The 25,318-nt window shown below is 40.8% G+C and overlaps 2 non-coding genes across 2 annotated transcripts; one reads left to right on the top strand and one right to left on the bottom strand.

Moving 5' to 3' along the window:
• The first annotated feature begins 1,152 nt into the window (after positions 1–1,152).
• Positions 1,153–1,234, top strand: TRNAS-GCU (transfer RNA serine (anticodon GCU)). The gene has a single exon. It is a non-coding gene; the product is annotated as a tRNA-Ser (tRNA).
• Positions 1,235–2,560: 1,326 nt separating this feature from the next.
• On the bottom strand, positions 2,561–2,632 carry TRNAA-AGC (transfer RNA alanine (anticodon AGC)). Its single transcript has one exon. It is a non-coding gene; the product is annotated as a tRNA-Ala (tRNA).
• Between the last annotated feature and the right edge of the window lie 22,686 nt (positions 2,633–25,318).

The following is a 25,318-nucleotide window of genomic DNA, read 5'->3' on the forward strand; positions in this document are numbered from 1 at the left end:
CTTTAAATCCTGTCTATTTACCTTCTATCTTACTCTTATAATTCACCTTTTCTAAATCCTGAAGCTGCTGTTTTGTTCATGTCTTATGAATTCTTTTCTGGACTGTTCGTAGGGCCCTTGAGTTACCTGATATCTCGAGTAGAAAAGACCCTTAGAATGAAATGCAGAGTACATCACTATCGGGTGTTCTTTTGCCATTGCTTTCCTACATCAAATCTGACACATACATTCTGATCGAGCAAACAGCAAATATAGTGAAGGCTTTTACATGGCCAAAATATTAATTTTTTTAGCTTTGTGCCTCAGGTTAAGTCAACTATTGAGGAAATCAAGAGCTGAAAATGGGGACTTGATTCTTTCACACCCATAATAGAAGACAGAGACTTTTAACAACTCCAGGTTGTAAAAAAGCCACCATGGAAACCTCTTGTGGCTATTTATCCAACATGTTTCCAATCCTCTGCCTTGCCTTTCAAGCCCTATAAAGAATCAGTATCCTCCACTGATTCCTGAGCACCTCCTGCCTAAAGCAGCTGCTGATGCCTCTTAACACTGACCAACACTACCCCAATGCTCAAGGAGCGTGAATCTCAGGTAGAGCACACGCTTTGCATGTATGTGGCCCTGGCTTCCATCCTCCGTACATCTACACTTTTTCTTTGCTTCAACACTGTTTAAAACCAATCTTGAGGGAATACAGATTCGCTTCTCCTAATATTTTCCATTCACTTTCTGCACACATAGACAGGAAAAAGACAACTCAATGGACTTCCTTCAATGCTCTTTCATTTCTATGCTATGAGCTTCTATATCCCTTAAGGTGACTGTGACGGTAGAAGGAGTATGACAAAAAAGGGAAGAAAAGAAGAACCAAATGCTAACAAAATCTCTTCAATCACCCAAAACAAAATCGTGCACATTAAGCTCCCATTTTGTACTATTATTAAAGAGAAAGACAGATGGGGGAGGGGGAGGTGCTTGAAAGGGCCCTGCAGACAGTTTTTTTTTTTTTTTTTTTAATCAACTAATCCACAAAGCCCCCTAGTGAGGCTCTCCACTGGCTACTTCCAGATATGCAGATCTCTAAATTATTTCAGGGCAAAACTGAGTGTCTAAGTTTCCTTCTCTTTGATTCTCTTTCCCTTTATTCCTGACGAGGTGGCCGAGTGGTTAAGGCAATGGACTGCTAATCCATTGTGCATTGCATGCGTGGGTTTGAATCCCACACTCGTCGTTTCTTCTTTTCCCCACTTGTCGTTGGAGTAAGATTTGGAGCCCTAGGTTGCACAGTGGTTAAGAGCTTGGCTGCTAACCAAAAGGTTAAAATTTTACTAGTAGGAAGCACTGGAGACAGGATAAATGGGGACAGGGAGAGGAAAGGTGAAGGTGACACATAATGGGATGAAGAATATGAAGGGGAAGATAAGAGAAGGGAAGTGGGTTTGGGTGTGGAAGAACTAGAAGAGAAGGTGAAAGAAGGTTCGGAACTAGGTCTTTAGGATGCACAAAATATGGATGGCCAAAGAAGTACTTTGAGACTACCAGGGTTGCCTATGTCCCCTCTGTTCTCTCTACAAGGCAGGAAGTCAGAAAGTTCCCTTCCTCCTAAGGAAAATGGACTATGGGTGTTTTTCCAATAGGAGCATGCAGCTCTTTTTGCTCAAGACTTCTGTGGTTTTAAGAGAGCTTAGCAGCTCTTTCCACCTCTGGAAATAATTTTTCAACTGTGGATGCTGGAAGACTTAAGGTTTCCTGAGAAATCCCTTTCCTCTGGATAGCATCCAAACACTTCACGGTTAACAAAGAGTTGGGATCACAGATCTCTGTGGTTGGGATCACAGATCTCCATGACTGGTGATTGGACTGACATTTTGCTGACCAGGAAGACCTGGTGGCATAGTGGTTAAGAGCTATAGCTGCTAACCAAAAGGCTGGCAGTTCAAATCCACCAGGCACTCCTTGGAAACCCTGTGGGGCAGTTCTACTCTGTCCTGTAGGGTCACTATGAGTTGAAACCCACTTGATGCAACAGGTTGTTGTTTGTTTGCTGACCAAGATTATATGGGTAGGTGTGGAAGTGTAGAAGGAATGGGAAAAAGAAAAGCAGATGGAAACCTTCCTCCTGAAACTGCTATTTGTTCATTGACACAGGCACAGGTGAGGGAAAAAAGAAGACTCAAAAGGAAGTTGTCCAACAGTCACTTCCCCCGACTTTCCATCTGTCTTTTTCTTCCCTACTTCTTAATAATAATGAGAAATTGTAGTAAAGGAGAACAGGTGGTCTGTGACACGGTGGGATCTTGTTGCTTCACCATCAGCAGGTCCTGAGTGAGCACCTTCTTTTATTCCAGTTCCTCCCTACGTCATTGTTCTTAAGCAGTTAGGTTGGGAGGCCCAAAGAGTGTCCAGAACTGTTCAAGAGAGTAACTATCAAGCAATTTATCCTTTCTGTGAGTAGGAAAAACACAAGAAAAGATATTCAGGAGGAGAAAAATGGGAGAAGTCTGAAACAAATCTGACCAGAGTCAAGTGCCAGTCAGTGAGAAAGGGAAATTACACTTGGAGGTACTGGGAATTGAACCCAGGGCCTCGTGCATGCTAAGCACGTGCTCTACCACTGAGCTATACCCCCTGTTACAAGAAAATCATCAGAACAATTCATAATACTGACTTCCAGCATGGTCTGTAGGCATATTAAAAGGTCAGTTTTTGCAAGTCAAAATCCATTATGTTCAATTCTTGTGTTCCTGAATTGCATCAGGCCTCACAGCTATGACAGGAAAATGAAAAAAAAAAAAGCATTCTAACCAAAAGACTCTGAGATCTGCCAACAGCTTTTGGCTTCTTCAAGGACTGCTTTTAGCCAACTGCCTAAAAGTCTGTCAGTTCAGTCCACCACGAGGGAGAGTCTCGGGATTCAAAGTTCTGTTAAGCCTTTTGATTGTCTTCTTGAAACGTCGTTCTTCTCTGCCTATGAAGCTTACAGAAAGGCACAAAAGATAGTACAGGGGAATAGAAAGAAGAGTTCCATAAGTGCTGCGAAAGAATGAAGATCCAGGTGGGGAAAGAAGACTAGAGGTTAACTAATTCACGGTACTTGACCGAAACAGGAGCCCTGGTGATGCCTTCGTTAGTAAGTATGGCTGCTAACCGAAAGGCTTACAGTTCACTCCTTGGAAACCTTATGAGGTCGGGATCGGCTCGACAGCAACGGCTGGATTAGACTGAAACGAAGAGCGACAAGTACAGACACGCTCTTGCAAACGCCTGTGTCCAGCACCTGGGTTTGAAAATGTAGTTTTGCCTCCGCGATGCCGTAGCTCTGGTTTTGAAGAGACGGAAGTCAGAAGTCAAAAGAGAGAGGTGAAAGATGGGCACTTCTGTCTTTAAAACATCTCTTTTTAGAGAAAATTATTTCCTTAATGAGGAAAGAACAAGAGAAGCCCTTCGTGGGTTGGGCACAAACTTCAAAACAAACTCGCTCTTTATAAAGTATCCCTGTGCCTGGAGAATTCACAAATTCCCGATGTGGTGCTACTGTTAATCCAGATATGATGGATAAAATCCAAATCTTGGATGGAGAGGACATGTGCCCGGAATGCATAGATTAAACAAAAAAAACCAAACCCGTCGCCACTGAGTTGATTCCGACTCATAGCGACCCTATAGGACAGGGTAGAAGTGCCCTATAGAGTTTCCAAGAGCGCCTCGTGGATTCAAACTGCCAACCTTTCAGTTAGCAGCCATAGCTCTTAAATTACGCCACCAGGGTTTACCAATGCAGCTGTCAGCAGTGGGATTCGAACCTATGTCCTCGTAGAGACAGAAACCTTAATCCAGCGCCTTAGACCGCTCAGACACACCACCGCTTAGTTAAGTAGATAAATTATTAACTTCATAGATTAAGTTATTACCATAGTAGAAAGACACCTGTCTGAAAAAGAATGCAAGGAGGAGTGAGTGTGAGGAATGGAATCAATAGGAAAGACTGGGAGGGGTTATAGCTGCAGAAAGGATGACGCTGAGCGGGGGAGGGGGGAAGCAGCAGCAGAGAAGTAGATGGCAGAGAGGAAAGGGATACAGTTTGGAGGAGGGTCTGTAAGAAAAGATAGGATATGAACAACCGTGCAGGTAGAAAGTGACCAAGTTCCCATCTTTACTATGCTGTCGGCAGGCCCTCCGGAAGAGAGAGGCTAAAGTAAATTCTTTCAAAGCATATCTCCGACAAAAAGATATGACTGGTTTTGCTCTGGGCTACCTCCTGATATGCTGATGTCTAAATTACCTCAGGGCAAAACTGAGTGTATAAGCTTTCCTTCTCTTTGATTCTCTTTCCTTGTATTCCTGACAAGGTGGCTGCCTGGTTAAGGAGATGGACTGCTAATCCATTGTGCATTGCACATGATAAGATCTCTCAATAAAGTAACAGGAATCCATATTTGGAGGTGTTTTCTCAGGGAAAACCAGTTGTTATCGAGTCGATTCTGACTCACGGCAACCCCATGTGTGTCACAGTAGAACTGTCCTCTCCAGGGCTGTCAATGGCTAATTTGTTGGAATTAGATCACCAGGTGCCTCTGGGTGACAGGAACCTCCAATGTTTCAGTAACCAACAAGTAAGTGTTAACTATTTAAGTCCACCTAGGGACTCCTTTCCCAAGGAAAAACCAAAATCCAACTGCCCCATAGTATTTCTAGAGAGTGGCTGATGGACTGGAACCGCTGACCTTTGGCTTGTCAGCTATGCTTCTCACCACTTGCCCCACCAGGACTCCTTCCATGGATAGGGACCAGTTAAACCCTAGAACATCGAAGTCTCAGGAGGGGGATACATAAAAACCCAAAAAAACTCACTGCTGTCCAGTCAATTCTGACTCATAGTGGCCACGTAGTGTTTCCAAGGCTGTAAATCTACAGAAGCCACCTGCCACATCTGTATCCCGTGGAGCCACTGGTGGTTTGAAATCACCAATACTTTGGTGAGCAGTTGATCCCATTAACCACTGTGCCAAGTCAGCATTAATTCAAGTGGCTTTGGCTCTCAACTCCAAATTAGTTGCTCCTTCTCCACACAGTTTTTGTGGTATTAGGAATTTTCCAACCATCACACCAGGGTTGAGCACCTTCACTGCTTCTGGCTATCACATCCACAGCATATAATTATTGGGAAAGAATACAAAAGCGAAGAACATGAGAAATTGGCTTGGGAAACTTAAATGCAGATGGAGAAAAAAAAAAGATCCTTAGCAAAAAACACTAACTATATGGTGTCATGGACAGTCACTGTTCAAGCAAACCCTGGAGCCCAAAACACTGGTTGGGAAATTGAGCAGTGGCTTTGTCTTGTGAAGCTGCAGCTAGGGTTTTGAGAGCCACACAGAAGTATGTGGAACAAATGTTGGAGGCTGAGCAAGAACTGCAAGCATATTAATCTTCTGTAACAGCCCACTCCTGTTCCTGGACAGGCATTCAAACCTCAGCCATCACAGAGGCTAAGAGAATAGAAGCTTCAGCCTCTTGCCAAAATTTGTGGTGTCAGTCAATCCACATATGAGTTTTAGGAGGTAATCCTTAATCATTGTGTCTTCTCTTGCTTTTAGTTTTCATTCTGATATTTTTTCCCCCATGAGATTTTTTATCTTCCTGAATATTGGAGTATTTTATATATCAACTCTTAGGTTCCTCCCCAGCACTAGTCATCTCCGCTATCCTAACCTCCCTCAAATAACTGACTGAGACCTCGTTGGCACTGGGAAGTAGCTGACATGGGTGTTTAGAGGCATGAAGTTGTGGTTCCTAAACTTGGGGAACTGCCTGAGAACTTTGTGAATATATGTATTCCTGACTCCACCTCTATAGATCCTGAATGGACTGAGAATCACTGGATAGGGAGATGATTGGATCTACATCTTTGAAAAGTCTCCACAGATGTTTCCATTTTTCAGCCGTGTTTGAGAACTGCTAGCCTAAGAAGTGGTGCTGAGGAAACTGGAGTGAACTGAGCTGCTGGGAAATTTTTGCTAGGAGGAAGCACTGGAGACAGGATAAAAGGGGACTTGGAAAGGGAAAGTGAACGTGACACATTATGTGATGAAGAAAATGAAGGGGAAGTTAGAAGGAGGAAGGTAGTTGTAGGTGGGGAAGAACTAGAAAAGAAGGTGAAGGAAGGTTTGGAACTAGGTCTTTAGGATGCACAGAATTTGGATGGCCCAGGAGGTAGTTTGAGCCTGTCCAGGTTGCCTATCTCTCCTCTGCACTCTATACAATGTGGGAAATCAGAAAGTTCACTTCCTCCTAAGGAAAATGATTAAGGGTGTTTTTCACATAGGAAGATGGGGCTCTTTTTGTCCAAGACTTTTCTGGCTTTAAGAGAGCTTAGCAGCTCTTTCCAATTCTGGAAATAGTTTTCTCAACTGTGGTTGCTGGAAGACTTAGGTTTCCTGAGAAATGCCTTCTCTCTGGATAGCATCCGAACACTTCTTCACCATTAACAAAGAACTGGGTCACTATGAGTCAGAATTGACTCGATGGCAGTGGTTTTTTTTGGTGATCACAGATGTCTGTTGTTGAGTTCACTGATCTCCATGACTGGTGATTGGGCCGACATTTTGCTAACCAAGATTATGTGGGTGAGTGTGAAAGTGTAGGAGGAATGGGAAAAATAAAATCATAAGAAATCTTTTCTCCTGCAATCCATCCATTGACACAGGCACAGATGTGGAAAAAGAAGAAAAAGACTTGAAAGGAATTTGTCTAAGAGTTACTTCCCCCTCCCTCTTTCCATCTATCTTTTTCTTCCCTACTTCTTAATAATAATGAGAAATTGTAGTAAAGAAGAAGAGGCTGCCTCTGAAAGTGGTGGAATGTTGTTGCTTCAGGGTCAGGAGATCCTGAGTGAGCACCTTCTTTTACTCTAGTTCCTCCTGACTTTATTGTGCTTAAGTAGTCAGGTTGGGAGGCCCAAGGAGTGCTAAGGACCATTGTTCAAGTGAGTAACTATCAAATGATTTCTCCTTTCTCTGAGTAGAAAAAATACAAGGACAGGTATTCATAAAGAGAAAAACGGTGAAAGTATGAAAAAAATTGCCAATATTCAGCTATGCATCTGTGAGGAAACAAAACATACATGAAGATGTTGGGGGTTGAACACCCCTCCTCCCACACCTCGAACTGCTCTACCACTGAGCTCTACCCCCTGGTAAGCAGAGCTGTGAGACTACACCATAATACTGATTTCCAGCATGGTCTGTAAGCATTTTAAAATATAAGTTTTCACAAGTCAAAACCCATTATGTTAAATTCTTATGTTCCTGGACTGGATCCTATGTGGTAGCTATGCAGGAAGGAAGAAACAAACAAACAAACAAACAAACAAGCTACATTCCGGATCAAATGACTAAGATCTTCTAGCAGTCATTGGCTTCTTCGACTGCCTGAGTGTCAGTCAGTTCGAGTCTACCATGAGAGAGCGTCACAGAATTGAACATTCTGTTAAGTCTTCTGATTCTCTTCTTGAAAAGTCCTTCTTCTATGCCTGGGAAGTTTGCAGAAAGACACAAAAGACACTGCAATGGAATACAAAGATGAGTTCCATGAGTGCTGCAAAGGAATGAAGATCTGGGTGAGGAGATAACACTAGAGGTTAATTAATTCACAGTATTTGACTAGAATGGAAGCCCTGGTGTCACGGTGGTTAGGAGTTATGGTTGCTAACCATAAAGGTCAGCAGTTTGAATCCACCAGCTCTCACTGGGAACCTTATGGGACTGGATTGGCTCCATAGCCACAGATTAATCACACTGAATAGAAGGGCAACAAGTACAGTCATGGCTCTTGCAAAGGACTTCTCCCAAAACCTGGGTTTAGAAACAGGGTTTTGCTTCAGGGATGCTGTAACTCTGATTTTGAGAGAGAAGAAAGGTGGACACTCCTTTCGTTAAGAAGTATCTTTTAGACCTAATTATTTCCTTAGTGAGGAAAGCACAAGGGGCACAACCTTCAAAACAAATTATCTCTTTATAAACTTTCCTTAGGCCTGGGGAAGTCCACAAACTCCTTATATGGGGCAACAGTTGATCCTGATACGATGGAGAAAATTCAAATCTTTTTGGATGGAGGAGAGGAGTGCCCGGAATCTATACATTAAATTACTACTGCATCAGAAAGACACCTCTCTGGGAATTGGAATGGGAGGAGGGGGCTCCCACAGAATGGAGTGAATACAGAGAGTGGTGGGTTTATAGCATGAGAAAGGAGGACAATGAGCAGAGGAGAGAAACAGCAGCAGAGGAGTAGATGGCAGAGAGAACAGGAAAAGGGCAGGGAGAAGGACTTCTAAGAACTGATAGGACAGGGACCACAATGGAGGTGGAAAGTGACCAAGCTCCCATCTTTACTATGGTTTCTGCACTCCCTTGGGAAGAGAGAGGCTAAAGTAAGTGCTTTCAAAGCCTATGTCTCACAAACAGATTGGACTAATTTTGCCCAAAATTTCATGACTGAGAGCACCTCACTGCTATTTCAATCGCTGACCATTTTGGAAAGAACTTGTGTGGTTCCCTGTTTCTGGAATAGCAGTTGCTAATATTGGAGCGCTTTGGAAAAAGCCACAAGGAGGCCACTTAGTCCCGATCCCATGTGCCAGCACAGCAGGATAGAAGCAGAATCCCCTGACGGTTTCAGGCTAGAATATCTTGTATTGTACAGCAACTTAGTTTTAGTGTGTTTGGGCTTAATATTCAAGGGAAAGAGTGAGAAAGAACAGTCAAGCAGTGACAAAGTGTTTTTGGTTTGAATAGGCTCTTACTGAACTCATCAAACTTCTGGAGAGCTCAATGCACCAAGCCTTTAATCTGAGGATCTAAGATTCACACCCCCATCTGAAGTACATACTTTCAATTTTCCCATACTTCTAACTCATTCACGAAAGGCTACTAAGCCCAACTTTCTCCTGGAGCAGCTCTAGGAATATTTACAGTGCACTTTGCTACTCACATACTCTCTTTTCTCAATGGGACTCTGAAGAGGAAGATTTCAAATGTGGAAAATCAGATTTGTAGTATTATTTGAGAGTTATTCATTCAATGAGAACAGCAACCTTATGCTCTGTCCTACTGTCAAATAGATGATCAAAATAGTGCCTTAAGGAATGAGTAGGATAGCACAGTGTTGAGAGGTCAAGGTTGATGATGGAACTTAAATTTGCAAATTTTTAGGAGGATCCCCAAGTCTCTGGATTGTGGAGATGCTAGGTCCTTTCACTTTGAGAAAGGAGGAATGGACTTTACCACTTGTTATGTTGTTTTCTTTTTCTTTGGGGCCATTGGATAGGATTGGAAAGGGGTAAAAAAAGAATTTGATCTGGGATTTCATATATTTGAGATGCTTACAAATTTAAGGTGCAAATTCAGGTGGATGTTTTATATGTACAGTGATTCCTGAGACTAGAATGTTACAAAGATCTCTCATCTAGACATTTGTATAAAGCATGTGGCTGTAGAGGAGAGGGTCTCTACACAGAGGTAGAGTGAACCCTGAAGAAACTCTATCGTAATTTGAAGATTTGGAGCTCCTTAAAGGCATTCATTTGAAAACAAGGGATATGCTTGGCCCCTAGAGTGATCTTGGATTCTGGACTTCATACTGATTACACTATCTTCTTGGACTATCTTAGAAGACTTAAGGAGCAGCAACCTCCAGGTGAGATAACTTGTACCTCTTCTTTGCCAATTTCTGCACCAATAAGAATCTTCTCCATCTTCACAGGAACCATATGAAGTCCCCTTATAAACTGTGAAGTCCCCATTTTTCTAACAGAACTTGCCTCACAGCTGACGCAGAGGGCAGCTCCTCAGAGTAATCGAATGTGAGAGCAGTAAAGAGAAGCAAAGGTCTACTTGAAGGAGACAATTAGATGTCAGACACAAAGATTTGCAGTCACTTGAGTACAGGTAGAATGATAGAGCAGGGGTTAATTTGGCTCTGAGTTTTGTGAAGCAAAATTAGGATAATTTTGGGTAACAGTGAAGATATTGGTTGATATTATGCTAGAACAACCTGGGCTCCAAACATACCCTTTTAAGCTTGTGATATGGAGGAATGCAGGGATGCATTCTTGTAGAATCAAGTTGTACTTGAAAGTCTCAAAAGTGAATTCAGTATGTTATTTGTGAGAAGGTCCAATCTACTCTGTATATCACTTTTGGAACATCTCAAAGGAGGAACCTTTCTTAAATTATAGGATTTTATGAGATACTAAAGTTGAACTTAGTTGAAGAAACATACACACGTTCCCTGTGTTCTAGTCTGGAAATCCAAAACCTTTAAATTGTATGTAAAATCCACATAGATCCTGGGAAAAACAGAAGTCAATGTGATTTGAAAGGATTCTTAATAGTGAGGGTATGGAAAAACATTTTGAGGTAAATTTATATATTATGTTCTGCATTTTACAGGCTACATGATCTACCATCCATGTAGAATCTTTCGCAGAAGGACAATAACCATCACATCACTGGTTAGTTTTCACAAGTTAAATAAGTTGCTGCTATGATTCTTGGAGTTTGGAATGGCAAAAGACCAGGAAAAAAAAAAAAAAAGAAGAAGAGTAACTGTGAAGGGCCTGGAATTGATGAAGAAGATAAGGCATCTACATAAAGTAAAGAGAAAGGAACATAGAGACAACTTCTGATTCATAGTTCTGTGCAATTAGAATAAGATTGGTTAGTATCTTTAAGAAAAGAAATAAACAGCCATTTGAAATCTTAAAAAGTTATTTCAAAAAAGTAATCAACTAAGAGTATCATTGGTGGGTACACAGATTTGCTCCCTTGTCTTTTTGAGGTTCAGCCCATTTTAGATTTCCTAAGCCTCTTTAATGTTAATCATTGATTTGTGAAAGAAGAAACTTCACCTATATTAATTCTTCCTTCCATCAACACCACAGGAATTAGTCACTGGAAGTCAATTCAAGAATCTTCTACTTGTTGGGCAATAAGAAAAAACAACCATGAAGGGACTTGAACCCTCAATCCTCTACATCTGGAATCAGTTAACTTATCCATTACACCACACGGCCAATACTGTGAGGATATGGTACAAGCATACAAGTGAAAGTGTTGATAAGGGAACATTAGGTCTCTGTTTTTTTAAATTTTTCACTTTGCAGTTGCAGGGAATTTTAACAACATTCATAAAAGGAATCAAATATCATCTGAAACGTCTGAGAACAATTACCTAGAATTAATAAACTGAGATTGTGAGATGATCAGAAGTGACATATTTTTTGAGAGCACTCTCATCTACGTCACTTATAATCAAGATGCGTTTGGGTGGAGAATTATGACCCAAAAGCTAAACTCTTCTATAAAGGGGTGCAGATGACAGCATAAAGAGAGGGATTTCCAGGCGTGGGTACCTTCAGACCTTATGGTCTCAAAGATAATACAGCGTTGCTCTAGGGAGAAAAGTCTGGAACCACAAACAAGAGCTTCCTTTGTAGACATATCTAATTTTAATGCCAGGAAAATATTTTATTACAATCCATTCATAACATAGCTTTTAAAAATTTTATCCCCTACCCACAAGTCAAAGAATCAGCTGATACTGAGGTGAGATGAGGTAGTGGGTCCCAAATCTCCCCAGAAGACTGGTCCTGAAGTGGGAGGTACAGTTTAGTGACTTCCGAGCTACTTCAAATGGAGAAAAAGGTGCCCAAATAGCTTGGAGAGACGCTTATCTCATTGAAATGCTAATTAACCACAAAGTATTTTGCCTAAAAGTCATTCCCTAGTTTCCCTGTGGATTGATCCACAAAACAATTCAAGGTGATTTTGTGTAACCCACCCTCAACTCTGCCTTGTATGTTGGTAGGGTAGGAGAGATGAGATATCCACAAATTCCTAAGGTTAAGTAACCACTAATTCTCTCAGTTTTTACGTAGTCTTGATTTCTTGGAAGTGCAGAGTTACTTGGAATAAATAAACAATAATCTTTTCCTGCTCCTCTCCCTGTCTTTCCTCCCCAGAAACCTTAAGCTTTCCTTCACTCCAAAACTTCCCCCACTTGTTCCCAGAGCCCCTGTACAGTTTTTTTCTCCAGGTTTAGGACAAAATTCAAAAGCTATCTAAGGTCATATTCTGAATGTTATACGTTTTAATGTACACTAATTCATCAAGATAATTCTCATTTTCCATTGGATGTGAATAGTAAACATTATCTATGACACACACACAAAAAAAATGGACATGAAGACCTGAAGGAGGAAGAGAAAAAAGGAGACCTAAGAGAAGGAGGAGAAGAAATAAAATGAAACGAAGTAGGAGAGGCTTACAGATGGTAGAGAAGTTGCATCATGAAGAAAGGCAAGCACAGAGATGCAGAAGCTTAAACCCATGCACCTTTACTTGCTCACCATTATGGAACTTTCTCCCCAGCTTTCAGTTTTTCTCTCCTTCAACTCCTTTGGACTCTGCCTCCCAAGGCTGCAAGAAAGGTGTACATACAAGACAATGCAGAGGCATACAAAGAAGAGTAGTAGGAGTGTTGCTTCGAGAAAAATAGACGCAGGTGGGTAAACAAGAAACAAAGGACACTTGGTAAAAATTAAGCCATCTGAGTGTAGCAATGCTATCTGAAAGGCAACAGTGCTTTGTCTAGGTGACCAACTCTGTTTCTGAAAATCTAAAGAGACAAAAGACAAGATAAAAGGAAGGAAAATTCTCCTAGTGATTATAACATCTGTTTGAAACAGAATCTCTTGGCAAGCAGGAAAATTCCAAGGAAGCTATTTGGGGACTAGGACATGAAACATAAAACCAATTGGCCTACCTAAAACGCGCTTTAGGTAGTCAGGAAAACTTCAAACAATGTGCCTGAGTAGCTCAGTTAGTAGAGCATCAGACTTTTACCTGAGGGTCCTGTGTTCAAGTCCCTGTGCAGGCATTCTCCTCCTTTTACCCTCCTTATTTCTCTTAGAATTCTATTGACATTCTGCTTCCACTTGGGGAAACCCATCCCTGACATTTACTACAGGCACCTTCATTCCTTTCTTCCTGCTTTGCTCAAAAAGAAACGGAATAGGGCAAGGAGAGCAGAAAAAGGACAAAGTGCTCAATTACTAGCCAAATATTGGCGGTTTGTACCCACGGAGAGCTGCCTCAGAAGACAGGCTTGGTAATCTGCTCCTGAAAGGTGAAAGCCTAGAAAACAGTATGGAGCAGTTCTACACTGACCACAAGGGGTCAATAAGAGTCCAGGCAGCCCAATCCTTCCAAATGAGATGAAGGTTTCTGAAAACAAACTTTGTTGCTACTGTTCCTCATCTTTTGTTATTTAGACTCTTCGTTTGAATGCCCTAAGTGAGGATCTCTAACAAAAGAACTGCATTAAGAGACTCAGATCGCCAAGTACTCAACACTTGCACTCACAGCAAGTAGTCATTTGGAGGGGAGGAAAGCGAAAGGAGAAGAGAAAGCTAGGAGGGTCGAACTCAGCTGCAGAACCTCCCTTAAAATCGCCTCTCCCTTAAAACCCCACAATGCCAGTGTCTAGGGCTGCAAAGATTCTAACCACACAATCAGAGATGTAGAGCTTCTTGGCGGAAGGGGGAGGTGAAGGGCCGGCTGGCCACAGCGGGTCCCTGATCCAGGCACCGACCTGAGGTGAATAGCGTTAGGGCTCCAGGGAACCACCGCTGTGCCCTCTACTCACCCAAGACCTAGTTTCAAGCACAGTAGCTTATATACTCGCAAAGATAGTAAAGTCTTCTCTTCTCTAACCTGGCCCTTGCACCCTGCGGTGGCTCCCCGTGCTCACCTCCCCGTCCCTCGATGGAATCCCGGCTGGGGCGCTCAGAGGGCCTGGCCGGCTGGCTGTGCTTTTGAAAGCTGCTCTGCATCCCAGAATGTTCCTCGCGGGACTGTAGAAGAGCTGTGGGAGTCAGTGCGCTGCAGCTGGGCTCGGCGCCCCTAGGACACACGGTGGCTGAAACCTCTGAAGGGATGAGGTGGGGGGAGCGAGGCAGGAAAGGGGACACCCAGGGGCCCCGCCCAAACCGCCTGGGTGAGGTGAGAGCGGGTAGAAAGTGTGCTCTTTAATAGATATTTTTTCTTCGGCTGTCTTTATGCTTTGTGATATCCGGGTATCATAAAGAGGCAGCAAAAGATGTGAAACTTAGGTTTCCGGTGTCCCTGCTTGATGGACCAAAAACCAAACTTGTTGTCGCCGAGATAATGTGAAAGTCTCATCCCTCACTCTCCCACAACCTTCCGGGTCACCGATTTCCTCCTTGCACAGGCAAGCCTAATTTCTTGGGTATTCTCTCAGAGATATTATTTCCTCCAGTTTTTATACAAATAAGGAAATACCAAATACATTCCACTGCATCTCGGTTTTTTCACTTCGTGGATGTTGTAGTGATTTCCAAATCAATACAGAAACAGCTTCTTCCTTCTTTGCTTGGCGTTTAGGACACAGAAGCTGCAGCGAAAGAAGGCAAGCCCAGGACACAGCCCTAGCCCCCTGCAGCAATCTCGGCGGGGACCCATCCAGTACACACAAGCAACACATGCCTCTGGAATCTGAGATAAAATAGCGCCTTCTGCACAAGACAAGTGATTTTGTCTAATTCGCAGGTGGATCTAACAGCTCCTACTTTTGAAAGAACTCTCCCTAACTATCTGATCCCTCCTCCCTCTGCCTCAGCAGGCTGCATTAATGGTTGATTTCCCTGGGCCTGAAATAGGGCCTGCTGTGCTCCCTGAGCCATTCTCCTGGCCTTGGAGCATCATAAGTCACATGATTACACTGCTGCTGGCATGTTTCTATGTGATGTACAAGAGAGAACTAAAGATGAGGCTATACATAATCTGTCTGAAATGAAAAGAAAAAGATAATTGTTACTGTTTACAAAATTTATAAAACGGCATCAATTTCATTGAGTACCCTGCCTGTTCACTTCCACCAGCGTGCTTGCATTTCCTTGTGTCCTGTCTGCTTGGCATCTATGGGTCTTTGCTTTGGAAACTGGTGCCCGTTTTGCTGATGCCCTGAGCACACGCTTGCCATGTTTATTGGGTAATCGGTTCCTGATCCTTTGGGTATAAACTGAAGGTAATGGCAGAGATGCATTCTTTCTGAAGACTCTGGTGGAAAATTCATTCCTTGACTTTTATGGCTTCTAGAGGCCACCAGCATTCTTTGGCTCATGGATGGATCACTCTAACCTCTGCTTTTGTAGTCTCATTTCCTTTTCTGACTCTAGACCTCAAGTCATCTTCTTATAAGGGACCTGTGATTATATTGGGTCCACCCAAGAAATCCAGATTAATTTTTCCATGGCAATATCCTTAACTTAATCAAATCTGCAAAGGCCCTTTTGCAGTATAAGCTAACATATCACAGTTTTTGGATATTACGACACGGAAATATTCACTGAGGCATTATTACACCTACCACATCTGCCCTCTGGTCTCCAAACGTTCACACCTGTCCCACATGCAAACACATGCACTTTGTCCCAACATCCCTCCAAATCTTAATCCATTATAGTACTAACTCAAAGTCCTAAATCTCATCAGCTCAAAAGTCCCAAATTTTTCATTTAAATTCCCTAAATTAGGTATAGGTGAGGCTCTGGGTATAATGCATCCTGAGATACAATTTTCCTCTATCTGTGAATCTGTGAAATTCAAGAAACAAGTTGTCTGCTCCCAAGAATACAGTGATGGGACAGGTATAAGATTACAGTTAAAGACATTCCAATTAAAAATGGATGAAATTGCAAGAAAAGAAAAGAAAGGAGTCATTGGTCCCAAGAAATGTCTAAATCTAGCCAGGCAAAAAACATTAGCTTTCAAGGCCGGAATTAATGTTCTGTGGTTTGATGGTTCTGCCATCGGAGTCATCCTTTCATTTTCATAAAGGTAGCATGTGTTTACAGCCAAGTACTTTCATCAGCCTGTTTTCTGTCTGATGACTATTAGGAGTGTGAGACAGGGATCGAGGGGTACGTGATTTATTGAGCGAGTCATCTTCAGGATGGGAAAGGAAAGTAGCCAAGCAATAATATGTTCTTAGGTAAAGTCTGGGTTTGGCCTAACCCACATCATTATGAGTTGGAATCGACTCATTGGCAATGGGTTTGGGTATTTTGTTTGTTCTATGTGAAAGGGGCACTGGGGTATAAATCACATAGCAGAGTTGTCCTTGCGTCAACGGGTTTGAGCTTTTGCATTTTCCACCTCCTCCAGTCAGTCATCGGCTGCTGCTGGGAATGGAGTGGTGGCATAATCTACTAGGTGTAACCAAGGACAATTCACTGGAGAAGGTCGCAGGGGGCTAAACCCTTGGGAGTTTGGGTGCACTGGCTGTAAAAAGAAAGTGGAAAATAAAGGAGCTGAAGGGGTACTAAGATCACGTACTACTGTGAAAGAATTAGATGAGTGGAGTATACACTAGGTTTGTAATTTTATATCTGAAGTGTGAATGTTCCATATGTCATCTCTTAATTGAGGAAAAAGAACAGATTTCATTTATTTCCTACTATAAATCACTTATTTTGTTTTAATGCTTGGAACTTTTATCTTTAGATTTTAGATAATATTCAGTGTTTTTCAAAGAATTAAGTACTTGGCACAAAATTATTGTTCAAAAATAAGAAGAACAAGAATAATGATAAAAATGAGATCTCTAGGTGGTACATTTGGTTTGCACTGAACTGGCGATCTGCTTTCATAAAGTTTAAAAAAAAAAAAAAACCAGCCAAGAAAATCCTATGGAGCAGTTCTAGTCTGTACTACATGGAGTTACCATGAGTTGGAATGGACTCCTTGGCAACTGTCATCAACAACAACGATAATGAACTTTAATGTTTATTTATGTGCCAGATACCTTTCTAAACCATTTCATGTATATTTACTCATCCAGTCCTCCCATCAACTCTATTACATAGGCTTATTACTATTTCCATTTTACATATTGGAAATTGAGGCCCAGAAAGCTAAAGCAATTTGCCAAAGTTCCCTGAGCTATTAAGAAGAGCAGCTGAGGGATGAATACAGGCAGTGTGACCTAGTTCAACATGGTCCCACTCAAAATGGACAGAGGTGAAGTCTAGATATACTTCAGGGACAATTTTCTAATTACAAGCGACCCCAGCTTACAAATTTCCAACTTACGTACAAGTTGTGGTAGTGGACCATCCTTCGTAAAGCCTATTATATTTAAAATTGGGAGTATGTACAATGTTTCAAAACAACAAACAGGTTCAACTTTGGAATTTGCATCAACATATATTATTATTACTGTATAATTATGTTAAAGATGTTTTAGTGTATCTGGAAGTGTTTAATGTTTTTTACACATAGAAAAATACCCTACATACTGTAGTATATACTAAGACAAACATTTGACTAAAGGACATTAGATATGAACCTACCTAACTGTTGCGATTTACATACCAATTTGTTTCTACCTTACTTAATAACTGAATTCAAATGTACCGCTACATGAAATTGATACATAAGTTTCTAATCCTCAAAGTAAGGTAGAAAACAGTTCCTAGACAGGCACCAGTCTGCAGACCACAATTTGAACAGGACTAATGGGATCACCATGAGTCAGAATCATCTTGACTGCACCTAAGAGCAACAACAATGTGGACGTAAGATATACTGGAGTTGGAGCCCTGGTGGTGCAGTGGTTAAAAGGTCAGCTGCTATCCAAAAGGTTGGTTGTTCAAATCTACCAGCTGCTCCTTGGAAACCCTATGAAGCAGTTCTACTCTGTCCCAGAGGGTCACTATGAGTTGGAATTTACTCAATTGCAATGGGTTTGGTTTTTTTGTTTGTTTGTTTTTTGCAAGTGATAAGATACTCAAGGAAATCCTTCTTTCTCCTCTTTTCTATTTAAATTGAGGCTAGATTCACCTCAAGTGAAATGCATAAAACTTAATTTTCAGTTCTATGAATTATATATATATATATTATATACACACACACACATACGCCATGGAGCCAACATCGAGACAAAGATAAAGAAATTTTCAGCTCCCAGGAGCTCCCTTGTACCTCATCCCAATCAATTCCAATCTTCTGACTCCTACTAGCATAGATTAGTTTTTCCTGTGCTTTGAAATATAAGAAAGGAAATCAAAAAGTATGTGCTCATTTGAGTATGGATTCTTTCACTCAATATGTTTTTTATTAGATGCATCCATACTTTTTCTAGTAGCAGTGTTTCTTTCTTAGTGCTCTGTCATATTCCATTGTATGAATACTGGACATCAGACTTTTTTTCATTTTTCACTGCTGGTGTACATTTGAAATGGCTAACGCTGCTATGAACATTCTTGTACATGTTTTTCAACGGCAATAGGCACGCATTTTCCGCAGATCTGATTGCCGCTATGGACTTTCTGGGTTGTAGATTATGTGCATATTTGTTTGAGGCAATATTTCCAGATGGTGTCTCTGAGCAGATGTACCAGTTGACAATCTCATCAGCAATGTATGAAAGTTTCAGCTCTGTATCATCAGAGACAGTTGATATCCTCAGTTACTTTAACTAAAGCAATTTTGGTGAAAGGTAGTATTATTTCATTGTGTTTGTTAATTTGCAATAAGTACATTCTTTAGCGAAGTGTATGTTTAGTCTTCGCTCTTTCTCATTGAGTTTCAGCCTTTTTTCTTAGTGTTTCATAACAGTTCTTCATCTATTCTACATAAGGGTCCTTTGTCAAATGTAAGTATTGAATTATCTTCTCCTAGACTGTGGTTAATCCCCTCTTCGTAAGGAGAAGGGGGCTTGAAAAACTTTGCAAGAAGAGAAAAAAAGAAAAAGTGGGTCGAGAGAGAAGTTGAAAAAACAAGAGGAAGTTCTATCATACGTCTTTCTTGGTGGTTGCAGAAAAAAATGGGCAAGGCAGTTTACTTGGAGTGGGAAAATGGGGTGGAATGTCCTAGGAGCAGAATGTGTTTTTTGGTCTTCAATCTCTTTACTTATTTACTGGTGTAGTTAAGGGCTTTAGAAATAGTGAAATTTGAAACAGTGGATTTTCTCTCTGGTCAGCTATTAGATCTGCCAAAACCGCTTAGAAATATGGATAATATTTCAAGAAAGGTCTTCATGAGGTTTCTTCCGTGAGAGAGGTGTGGCTCAATAGGAGATTGTCCTTTCCTTGAGAGGGTCTGAAATCATGTACACGTACCTGGTTTTTACAATTCCTTAAAGTTCTTTTTTTTTTTTGCTTTGCTTTTTAATATACATTTTGGGTACTCATAGGTATTAAGCACATTATCCAATGGATTGCCTTGAAATATTTCCCTGTTTATACTCCATGTATCTCCTCACCACCCATGATGCCTGTGTCAGCACAAGGAAGAAGGAAGGAAATACAGAAAACAAAATTGGCTTGTTCAGAATTTCCTCAAATGGAAGCAAGAAGCCCGCCAGCACATTAACCTGCTCACTAATCCTCTGTTCCCTTTTGCAGTGTCATCGAAGAGCAAGACAGAAGAAGAAGGACTGAAAGAAGAGAAAAAGAACAGGCTCGATCATTTCAGTTGAAATTCCCTTAGTTTTCTCAGCACTGTTTGGAGCATGAAAGAGCCAGAAGTTACTAAGCAGAAAAACATCACCCTGTTTTACCTGTTCCTCCCCTTTGTTGCCATCCCTGTCCTCTACCTACCTGTCCATGGTTTCAGAATATTGGATTCCATTTTCAGACATGGATGGTAATGGAGCCTTATAATTTTGTCTCTGAGCAAGTGCATAATATAGAATAAGTTAAAACTAAATATTTGAGATCACATCAGCTGCGATAATATTTTGAAGAAAGACTGAAATGACCATTTTCAGACTGCAGAAATAGCTCAGTTGGGAGAGTAATAGACTGAAGATCTGAAGATCCCTGGCTGGATTCCAGGTTTCCACAACTGAAGTCAATTTTGCTTTATTTCTTTCTTAAAAAGCATTTGCATTCCAAGGCTTTGGATTCTAATAGAAATGAATACTGCAGTTATCCAACACAGTAGTATTAAAAAAAAAAAAAAAACTCTGTCTAGGAACCTTGGTGGTGCAGTTGGCGAGTGTTTGGCTACTAACAAAAGGTCGGTGGTTCCAACCTATCAGCTGCTCGGGGAGAGAAAAACGTCACTGTCAGCTTCCATAAAAATTTACAGCCTTGGAAACCATATGGAGCAATTCTACCCTGTCCATAGGTTTGCTGTGAGTCGGAATCGATTGGGCAACAATGGGTTTGATTTGGTTTGGTTTTGAGGTCTTCTGTGAAATGCTAACCGACATTTTGCGTATTTTATTTTACATTTTAAGAATAAGGAACTGAAATTTAATAAGGAAACCTAGGAACTGATGGAGTACAGAATTCCAATATGCTACATGCTGTTGCATTTATGATTCATTTCTGCTCTGATATTATATATTATTTGTGGGGACATCTACCACAGCCTTCACCAGACAGAGTCCAGTACAGCTAGATGGTGCCTGGCTACCACCACTGACTGCAGTAATAGGGATCACAACAGAGGGTGCCAGACAGAGCTAGAGAAAAACATAGAACAAAATTCTAACTCACAAAAGAAGACTAGACTTGCTGGCCTGACAGAGACAGGAGAAACCGCAAGAGTATGGCCCCTTGACACCATTTTAGCTCAGTAATGAAGTAATTCCCAAGGTTCACTCCTCAGCCCAAGATTAGACAGGCCTATAAAACTAAACGAGGATAAAGGAGCACACCAGCCGAGGGGCAAGGACTAGAAGGCAGGGGGGTTCAGGAAAGTTGGTTATAGGGAACCCAAGGTGGAGAAGGGAGAGTGTTGACATGTCGTAGAGTTGTTAACCAGTGTCATAAAACAATATGTGTACTAACTGTTTAATGAGAAACTAGTTTGTTCTGTAAGCCTTCATCTAAAGAATAATAATAAAAAAGTAAATAAGGAACTGAAATTCAATGTGGAAACCTAGAAATTGATGGAGCAAGGAATCCCATATGCTACATGCTGTTGCGCTTGTGACTTTCATTTCTGTTCTCATATTAGTATTATGTGTGTAGGGAAAGATATATTTTTAACCAGAAGAAATGTTTTAAAATCCTGTAGAAAAAGAACCACTACATTATATAAGAAATGTTTCTGGCTGGTACAAATATTTTGTGCCCGGTAACCTAATGGTAACCAAAAGGTTGGCAATTGGAATTTACACAGCAGCCCCATCTAAGCCTGGCAATCTGCTTCCTTAAAAATTGTTGTTGGTTGCTATCCAGGCGATTCTGACTCATGTTGATCCCATGTGGTGACCTCATGTGTTGGCTGTAATCTTAAACGAAGCAGACGGCCTGCCTTTTCTTCCACTGGAACCAACAATCTTTAGGTTAGCAGTCAAGTATAATTGTGCCTCTGGTCATCCTTAAAGATTAAACCAAAAACTCAAAACGATTGTGATGGAGCCAATTTCCACTCACAGCTGTAATCTTTCCCAGAACCCACTGACTGCCTTCTTTCTCCCAAATAGCTGCTGGTTGGTTTGAACTGGCCAACATTTTGGTTAGCAGTCCAGCGCTTAACCACAGATTAGAGCCAAAGAAACCTTATGGAGGAGTTCTACTCTGTACACATGGGGTCTCCATCCAAGAGTTAGAATCGATTTGATGGCAACGGAGGAATGCCCATTCAGCACCAACAGGGGATTTCTTACCTTCCTCCCTTCCAATTTCTAATTTTCCTTCTAGCTCCCACAGTGAGAGCACTGATTACCAACAACCTCAATATGTGTACTCATTTTCTCAAGCCAAAAATTCACACGAAATAATATCAGAATTGCTACATCCATTACCCTAACCATTGCCGTGGAGTCCATTCTGACTAATAGCTACCCTATAGGACAGAGTAGAACTGCCCCATAAGATTTCCAAGGAGCACCTGGTGGATTCAAACTGCCAATCTTTTGGTTAGCAAAGTCAAAGAGCTGATATGCAGAGTTTAATATTTGCTTGTCATTCTTTTTGTCTTACAGTGAGGACAAAGCACTATGGAAAACATTTACTTGAATCTATTCTCTCTTTTTCCTCCTATGTGGATGTCATTCTTTCAAAATATGTTAGCTTTATTTGTTTCTATTTGTATTTAATTTTACAGTATTTTCACAAACACTTGAGTTAGTTTTATTGACTTATTTTCCTCTGTAACACATTAATATGTTCCCAAGAGTCAAAAGAATACAAAAAGTCAATTCAGACAAGTTCCAAGAGAATGTTGTAACTTGTGATTCATCCAGGTGATAGAATGGAAGCAGGCTCTGGGTAATCTGGTGGCAGAGCATTGACTAGGAACAGTATTGATCTTTCTAGTACTAAGATAACCTTCTCTGGTTGTGTCTGCGTCTGGGAGTGTGCAGTGTAGGGAATTTGGAAATCGTGGAATTGAACTTAAAGTGATTTTATCTTGACTTAATCTTCAGAGACTCTGAGAATAGTCATGAAGATTCCTCTCAGATGGGGGGCTAGCTGGGGGCATAGTTCAGTGGTGGAGCACTGTGCTTAGCATGCACAAAGCTTTGGGTTCAATCCCTACTCTCTTTTCTATCCTCACAACTCAGGCCAAAGATCTTACTCTCAGAACCTTACTTCTTCTTGTTTTTTAATTGTGCTTTAAGTGCAAGTTTACAAATCAAGTCAGTCTCTCATACAAAAATTTATATACACCATGCTATGTACTCCTAATTGCTCTCCACCTAATGAGACAGCACACTCCTTTCCTCCACTCTCTTTTCGTGTCCATTCGGCCAGCATTTGACCCCTTCTGCCCTCTCGACTCCCCTCCACATAGGAGATGCCAGTATATTCTCATGTGTCTGCTTGATGCAAGAAGTTCATTCTTCACCAGTATCATTTTCTGTACCATTGTCCAGTCCAATCCCTGTCTGAAGAGTTGGCTTTCGGATGGTTCCTGTCTTGGGCTAACAGAAGATTTGGGGACCATGACCACCGGGGTGTTTCTAGTCTCAGTCAGACCATTAAGTCTAGTCTTTTTATGAGAATGTGGGGTCTGCATCCCACTGCTCTTCTGCTCCCTCAGGGGTTCTCTGTTGTGTTCCCTGTCAGGGTAGCCATCGTTTGTAGCTGGCCACCATCTAGTTCTTCTGGTCTCAGGCTGATGTAGTCTCTGGTTTATGTAGCCTTATCTGTCTCTTGGGCTCATAATTACCTTGTGTTTTTCATCCTCCTTTGCTCCGGGTGGGTTGAGCCCAACTGATGCATCTTAGATGGCCACTGTTTAGCCTTTAAGACCCCAGACACCACTCACCAAGGTGGGATGCAGAATGTTTTCTTATTAGCTTTTATTAGGCCAATTGACTTAGATGTCCCCAAGAAACCATGGTCCCCAAACCCGCGCCCCTGCTACACTGGCCTTTGAAGCATTCAGTGTATTCAGGAAACTTCTTTGCTTAGTTTAGTCCAGTTGTGCTGACCTCTCCTGTACGGTGTGTTGTCTTTCCCTTCACCTAAAATAGTTCTTATCGACCATCTAATTAGTGAATACCTGTATCCCTCCCTCCCTCCCCCCTCCCATAACCATCAAAAAATATTTTCTTCTCTGTTTAAACTATTTCTCGAGTTCTTATAATAGTGGTCTTACACAATATTTGTCCTTTTGCAACTCACTAATTTCACTCAGCATAATGCCTTCCAGATTTCTCCATGGTACAAAGTGTTTCACAGATTCATCACTGTTCTTTACTGATGTATAGTATTCCATTGTATGAACATATCGTATAGATGGATCATGTTTTTTATCCATTCTTCCACTTTCTTTCTCTTTATTGATGCATTTAGTCCATTTACATTCAGCCTAATTATGTATAGGTGTGAATTTAGGGCCATCATTTTGACGTCTTTTTGTGTTGGAGACAGTTTCTTTTTCCCACTTAATTTTTTGCACTTTATATATTGTCTCTTCCTCTTATTTGTTACTGTTACTGTTGTTACTGTTGAGTACTGCTGAGTCTCTATTTTTTTCTTTTATTTTGCTTTGATGTGTAGGACCGTTTGTCTCCTTTCTGGTTACCTTAATACTTACCCCTATTTTTTAAATTTAAGCCTAACTTTTATTTCTATATATCGCCTTGTCTTCCTGTTCATATGAAAGATCTATGACTACATTTCTTAGTCCCTTTGTATTGTTTAATGTTGTCTTCTTTTGCATAATAACATCGCTGTTTCCCTGTTTTGAGCACTTTTTATTTTGATTTATTTTTGTGATTTCCCTGTCTATGTTGATAGCTGATTGCTCTGTCCAGTGTTCTAGTCTTGGGTTGATTCCTGATATTATTGATTTTCTAACCAAAGAACTCCCTTTAATAATTCTTGTAGCTTTGGTTTGGTTTTTACAAATTCTCTAAATTTCTGTTTATCTGGAAATGTCCTAATTTCACCTTCATATTTGAGACATAGTTTTGCTGGATAGATGATACTTAGCTGGCAATTTTTTTTTCCTTCAATTCTTTGTATAAGTCATCCCATTGCCTTCTTGCCTGTATGGTTTCTGCCAAGTAGTCCGAGCTTATTATTATTGACTTTCCTTTGTAGGTATCTTTTCTTTTAACCCTGGCTGCTCTTAAAAGCCTCTTTTTATCTTTGGTTTTGGCAGGTTTGATTATAATATGTCTTGGTGACTTTCTTTTAAAATCTACCATATGTGGTGTTTGAGGAGTATCTTGGAGAGATGTCTTCTCGTCTTTCATGATATCAGGGAAGTTTTCTGCCAACAAATCTTCAACAATTCTCTCCGTATTTTCTGTTATCCCTCCCTGTTCTGGTACTCCAATCACTTGTAGGTTATTCCTCTTTACAGAGTCCCACATAATTTTTAAATTTTCTTTATTTTTCAAATTCTTTTATCTGATTTTTCTTCAAATGTATTGGTGCCATGTGCTTTTCCTTCAAGTTCACTAATTCTGCCTTCCACTTGCTCAATTCTACTCCTCTGAATTTCTATTGAATTATCAAATTCTGTAATTTTATTTTTAATCTTCTGAATTCCTGATTGCAATCTATCTATGGATTTTATTATTAAAATCTTTTGAAATTTTTCATTATGTTCCTGAATAACCTTTTTAATTTCTGAAATTACTTTATCTGTGTGCCTTGGCTTGTTGTGCGTATTGCTTGATTTCCTTCCTTATGTCTTGAAGGGTTCTGTATATTAATATTCTGTATTCTGCATATGGTAATTCCAGGAAGTCACTTTCATCTAGAAGATCCCTGTATTCTTTGTTTTGGTAGCTTGTTGAAGTGATCATGGTC

Source organism: Loxodonta africana, chromosome 1, assembly GCF_030014295.1.
Source record: "Loxodonta africana isolate mLoxAfr1 chromosome 1, mLoxAfr1.hap2, whole genome shotgun sequence".
Classification (NCBI taxonomy): Eukaryota; Metazoa; Chordata; class Mammalia; order Proboscidea; family Elephantidae; genus Loxodonta; species Loxodonta africana.